This window comes from Lycium barbarum, chromosome 9, assembly GCF_019175385.1.
Source record: "Lycium barbarum isolate Lr01 chromosome 9, ASM1917538v2, whole genome shotgun sequence".
NCBI lineage: Eukaryota > Viridiplantae > Streptophyta > Magnoliopsida > Solanales > Solanaceae > Lycium > Lycium barbarum.
In genome coordinates this window covers 35,987,553-35,994,348 of record NC_083345.1, presented here as the reverse complement: position 1 = coordinate 35,994,348, position 6,796 = coordinate 35,987,553, and the positions used below count along the sequence as shown (strand labels likewise).

The 6,796-nt window shown below is 35.1% G+C and overlaps 1 long non-coding RNA gene across 2 annotated transcripts; it reads left to right on the top strand.

Moving 5' to 3' along the window:
* Positions 1-3,159: 3,159 nt before the first annotated feature.
* Positions 3,160-6,303, top strand: LOC132610443 (uncharacterized). Of its 2 annotated transcripts, XR_009571155.1 has the most exons (4): positions 3,160-3,269; positions 3,359-3,532; positions 3,948-4,004; positions 4,124-6,303. It is a non-coding gene; the product is annotated as an uncharacterized LOC132610443 (long non-coding RNA). The 2 variants fall into 2 exon arrangements; XR_009571154.1 differs by having other exon boundaries at positions 3,948-6,303.
* The last annotated feature ends 493 nt before the right edge of the window (positions 6,304-6,796 follow it).

The window sequence follows — 6,796 nt, the reverse complement described above, 5'->3', positions numbered from 1 at the left end:
AACATCTTTCTACAGAAATTTGGGCAGCATCTCCCCTGTTTATATGCCTAGCCCGAATTCTCAATTCAACAACCAGCACAACAATAACAATACCAGAATCAATAGTATTATTTCCCACATCAAATTATTCCATAAAACATCCCATAGGGTGTTTGTACCATATTTCCACCAACCAAATTAATTTACAGCAGTTAAACAACTCCTTTTCCGTAAATCAACCAAGATTAATGTTAACAATGAAAGATTCATACCTATATCGCGATAATATTTCTGTATCATCACTTCTTCACCCTGACCTTGAGCCACAACACATTACTACACAATTTTGTAGTTGCAACTGTGCGCTGTCTGGACCGGAATTTGAAAATTATATTTTGATTTGCGTGAAAATTGATGGGTGGAAGTTGGTGGAAGTTTTCAGAGATTTTGGGGAGGCTTAGAGGGTGTTTTGTTGTTGATTGGGGGCTAAAGCCCCGTTATATAACCTTTTAGAATCTGCCAGAACTGTCTAGAAAAGTGTTCAGCGCGATCGCGCCACCTTCTGGCGCGTTCGCGCTGTGTTACAGATTTTCTTCTGCGCGTTCGCGCCCCTCCCAGGCGCGATCGCGCAGACCTTTTTTTCTGCCTGGACCTTCGTTCAGTAAAACGGTCATAACGTTTGATCCCGATATCGTATGAGGGCCCATGACCTATGGATGGAAAGCTAATTCAATTATCTAAAACTTTTATTTCTGGGCATTTTCCCAAATTCCAAATTTATAATACCGTTTTTGCCCCTAGAAGTCAGATCATCCGAAAATGCTTCCTTAAATTGTCCCTTTTGGAGGGCTTCCACTTTGATTTGGCCCAAGGGTCCTTCTTGACTTGTGTTTAACTTCACATATGTGATTCATATAATTTGTCACATGTCCCAAAAAAAAATCTTGACGTGTGGGCCCCACCTCAACTTACAATTAATCCGACGTTCAAAAAAATACGGGATGTAACAGACATGAGCTCTCCAACAAATACCCCTGCAAAGAGGAGTAGATCGGAGAGTGGGTCATCTGTGGTTGAAGTCGATGATGATCCCAGTGCACAACTTTCTAGCAATAAGGCCAAAAGAGTGATAAAGAAGGAGAAAATTGCATGAGTCTCTGAATGTAGAGGAGACTTAAACAAGATATGTTTAGTCGGATGACAATTTTTAATTTTTAGTTTTAGTTGTGGCATTTAGTTTAGTTCTGAACGATGTGTTTTGATGGCGCCAGTCACCTGGTGCGATTGCTTAAATTTTATGGATTGCAAGCTTATGTTATAATTTTCTCTGGCTTTTCTGGAACTTTATGACATATGTAAGAATTTTGTGGTTGGATGCATACTATCTGTTATCAAAAACTACTTTGAAAATGCAAATAATTGTGAAGATTTATGATATGGTGTCTTTTGATCCATTTCGTTACCATCAAGTAAGAATTTTCATTTGACTTCACCATTAATGCTTTATATCCTTCAATATTTACTCCTATAAAATTCTAAGTCCTTCCGTATAAGATGAACAAAACAAATAGATATATTCTGAACTTTTCTTTGTCTAGTTAAATATAGCAATGTTATATTGAAAAATGGTTCAAATATTATGACACTGCATCTTATCGTAATATCCCATCTGCCTAAGTAAATTAGTATATGCTGCAAGACTGTTCAAAATAGACAAATAGAAAGAATAGAAGACTGGGTCCTTTGTATCCTTTCACTGCTGGGGTCTTTGTCGCATTGATGATGGCCCAGGTCTGTAGGACAACTGTATGTTGCTCTTTCACGGGTGACAAGTAGGGAAGGGTTAAAGATTTTGGTTTACGACGATGATGGGAAAATAACAAAAGAAGCCAAAAATGTAGTGTACAAAGAGGTTTTTCGTAATTTGATTTGAGAGATTGTTAAATAAATGTTTCGCTTAATTGTTATCTTTTACTGCTGTCTTTTGATCTTTTGGTCTTAACATGCCAGACAAATTGCTAAATGAATTGATCATGTGAATTGCTTCTTCTTAATCAAAATGAGGATTTTATCCCAGTACTCTTTGTTCTCAATCTTCTTCACAAAGCATATAAGGAGAAAAGGACAAAAATGGTCCCTTAACTATGATAGTAGGTTCAAAATAGTCCCTTAACTATGCACTTAACGGTTTTAGTCCTTTAAGTTTTTTACAAGTTAAAAAAAATGGTCCCTTAACTATGAGAGTAGGTTCAAAATAGTCCCTTAACTATGCACTTAATGGTTTTGGTCCTTTAAGTTTGCCATAAGTTGACAAAATGGTCCCTTAACTATGAGGGTTGGTTAAAAATAGTCCCTTAACTAAAAAAGTTATCACTACCAAAAACAAGCGAAAAAAACGATGGACGGAAACCGATGGATAAAATCGAGGGGCACTATTTTTTTTTTTAATTTTTATTGTTTTTTACGAAAACCAACGGAAGTCCATCGGTTATTTTTGAGGAAAAATGCGCAGAAACTATTTTAAAAAAAAAAGAATCACTACACTGGAAGTATTTAGTTTTCAGTAAAAACGAATCTAGTGCATTTTACTTAGCGAATGGACTCCCTCGATTTTAATCGACAGAATCCGTCGGTCTTTGTGTTCCGAGACACTATTTTTTGACATTATCAAGTCTGTAGGTTTTTCCTTAGTTTTTTCCTATAACCGACTAACGTCCGTCGGTTTTGCCCCGAGTTATTTGACCGATCTAGAGTTCTCACTAATTTTTACCTTTTTTTCATAGTTCTCGTCAAATCTAACAAATAAGTTCGATGAATATTTTGTCGAGACTAAAACTGTCAACTTATGGCAAACTTAAAGGACCAAAACCGTTAAGTGCATAGTTAAGGGACTATTTTGAACCTACTCTCATAGTTAAGGGACCGTTTTTATTAACTTGTAACAAACTTAAAGGACTAAAACCGTTAAGTGCATAGTTAAGGGACTATTTTGAACCTACTCTCATAGTTAAGGGACCGTTTTTGTTAACTTGTAACAAATTTAAAGGACTAAAATCGTTAAGTGCATAGTTAAGAGACTATTTTGAACCTACTATCATAGTTAAGGGACCATTTTTATCCTTTTCTCGCATATAAGTTTGGTGGCTGAATACCAATCAATGGTTCGCTGAAGGCAGATATATTATGAGCAGCATGGTAGTGAGGCTCTAATTTGTAGTGACAGTGGAGGATATTGCTGAACCAGAGGAAGAGAAACGTTAGTTCTATGAGAGGGAGGACAAAATTCTTTGGTGAGTTAACATAATACAGTTTGTATTACAACTTCATAAAACATTAACACTTTGTCGTCGTTCATTTATTAAACAAATTTTTGTTTCAGTTTCGAAGAGAAAAACTGACCATAGATGTTTTGGAGAGCTGAATTTGTAGCCACAGAGGAGTAATTGGAAGTCATGAAACAATGGTGGCAAATTCCATGGTTACTCATGTAAATTATTAATTTCAGACAAAGGAGCTGGAAGCATTAATTAGACGATTAAGAAGTTCAACAAAGGTATACTTAATGATGGTCATACTTTCTTTTTTGGATATTTTACATACACAGAAGTAAAATATCAGTTCAAATTTTATTAACATAGTTCTATCTAAAATGCTCAAACAAAGCAACGTGATTAGTTTTACCGTTCGCGCATCGCGCGGGTACGGATATTAGTAATGAAAAAAATTAAAGGAAAACCTGCACTTGACCTTAGTCTCCCCTCTCTTTAGCTTTCTCCATTTTCATAGTGTGCGATTCTACTGTTATTGTCCAATTCTTAGACTTTTTATTTGTCCGTTGAATGCATGGTTGTGTTTAAATATGTTTAAATATAATCATTATTAATGCGATGATTATACTATATGTTTGATGTGATTGTTATATAAAAATTTATGCGTTATTCAATATCTTTTGTTGTTTTGCAATACAGACCAGTGAAAAATTTATGTGTTCGTGATAGAGATAAAGATGAATGTCGCACTAAATGGTGAACTTTTTATTCTTTTGTCAAGCAATACTCTTTTTTCTCTGACTTCTTCTATTGAAATCTTTGAAATTACTTTATCTGTTTCATTATCTAATATGATTTTTTATGTTTTTGAGCAGGTCCCAACAAAACTCTCCTAAAAACCAACATTGTTCATAAGTTCGACCGAATTTGAAAGTTTTAAAGGACTCACTTAGCTGCGTTATTTGTTTCTCTTTTTCCTACATCTTTTTTCTTTTAAATTTTGTGATTTCATGCCCGACATTTAAATCCACGGACCAACTACCAGCAATAATGCATGACACATTTAAGTTGCAATACTTTTTTATGTAGCGCATGTACGGAGTATGTTATAAGTTTGAGTCTGATAAGGTAAAAAGTGCTAAATAATTTGCATAACAATTTTATTTGTTTGGAATTTTTTCTTTAAATTTTTTGTTATCTTTTCATTTTTTTCATTGTGTGGTAAAGCACGACTTATTAGCCCTTTGAATTTTTCATTTATGCAGACAAGATGTTAATGCACATAAAGTCCCTTAATTCGATAGCCATCATAAGCTGGTTACAATGTAATTTGACTATACTTTCAACAAGGGTGGACAGAAGCGTCACAAAAATGTCTTGTCAGCGAGTGAATTTTTTGAAAGTTTTTATTTAGGCTTTTTATTGTTTTGCCATTGTGATTTTCTTTATTTTTACTTCTTTTTCTAAATAAAAAATGTATGTGGTGGTTTAATTAGACTCTTTGGTCTTTGGATAGTTAAGTTTTACGACGTAGCTTTCGATCAATTTTTTTTGTTTATTTATAATTTATATTAGAAATTTACTATTTTTGTTTATGACCGCGAAGCGCGGTTAAGTTGACTAGTTATACCAAAAGTGAGAAGACTCTAAATCAAAAGTTGAATTACGAAAATGCCCACTAAACGTTAAACGACATTCTTGTCCCTCATCTAAACGCTACTCCTACATTGGTTTTACGCCAAATACTAAATTTACCAACCAATAAATGATAAATGAATCAATTAAATGAGAAATAAATCATTTAAATGGCACATGTATCTGCCAAAACATTTATTATAGTCCGCTTAATTTCCTCTAAATTTTGTTTTTTGTTTTCTATTTAAAAAACCTAAAAGTCACTCGTATTTATGTATTTGCTTTTGAAACACCCCTTTCTCTTCCTCTTCTTAGGGCTATATTTCTATTTCCAATTAAAGTTATTTGAACTACTGCTATATGTGAACGTGTGAGTTGAAACATGAAGGTGGCAAATTAATGGGATCATATTAAATGGTCAAATTTTGGCAACACTGAACGTGTGAATCTATATCTATATCTATATATAATATAAAACTAGGCAATAAAGAGATGATGTGGCACCTCTCTTTGGCCAAGGATCATATTTATCTTTTTTTCTCAATTTTTTGGTCATTTTCCCTACATTTCTATTTATTACTTATTATTGTACAAGAATAAATGTATTAATTACCACTCCTCTATTCATTGCTATTATTCTTTAATGTTTATACTTATTTTTTAATTTTTATCCTAACAAAAAGCCACGGTTTTGATTCGTTCATTACTGGTTGGACTAGACCCCTTGCTTTCTCAATTCCCATAACGGTTATACGTGGGTAACTGATGGTGAGCATATTGACTTTTAAATGCCTCATTCAAGCAACCAAAAGATCATAAGCATTCTCAAGTATCTTATTCAATTTTGTTGAAGGTCGCGTGACTCCACTAATTAGAAGACTAGAAGAGGGGGAGATGGATAAGAAGAAAAGACAAGGGCTGCTAATTTTGTCAAAAATTGCAGGGTTAATTGTATACGGTAAAAATCGGATATATGCTAGACCGGTGAGATCGGTGACTGAGGGAAGAAAGAAACAAGTACGAGCATGAAGATTCTTTTGGGACCGGAGGAGTGTTTGAACCGAAGAAAGCGAAGAACATCGTTTGATCCGGTTTCTTCATAGCCGAGTTGATCGTGGCCGTTGGTCCGTTTGATCATAGCCGTTGGTCCGTTTGATCGTGGCCGTTGGTCCGGGTGATCCGTTACACAATTGCCACGCGTCAATACCGTTCTGCCACATAGTACTACCAATCGTACGGGTGTTAGACCGTACGACCAACCTTATCCATTTTAGGGTTTTTCTTTATTCTTTAAGGCCTTATGTTGTATGAAGCCCATGAGGCAAAACTATATAATTACCCTACTTTTAGGGGTTGGCTTCTCAGATCTAGAACATATTGTAATAGCAAAATATACAACATTCTCCTACTTATTATCTGATTTTGGTCCGGATTTATTATGTTCTTCTTAGATTTGTTCAATAAAGCAATATCGTATATTATTTAATACACACATTATTACAAGCCATCAATCACTATTCAGATTACTCATAGCCGATCTTAAACCATTTTCTCTCAATCAAGAATAGATTAAAGTTCAACCACATATCCTATACCTCACTCATAAATTTAATTGATTATCCAAATTTGGGGTAAACAGTTTGGCACCCACCGTGGGGCTAGGATAATAGTGGTCTTTGATCTAGATCTCTATCATACCCGTCAGAATAAAAAATATCTTTTGTTCATATCTGTAAAAACGGACCAAATGGCTAACAATGGACAATCTGGTCACGTCAACAACTACGAGATTGTGGCCGAAAATGAAGACAGCGGGCCACGAGGATTACCAAACCCCGCTGACTCGAACCCCGTTAATTTGAGGGAGGGCCTCAACCGGCAAAACACCGTGGACCAGGAAAACGCCGCCGAGC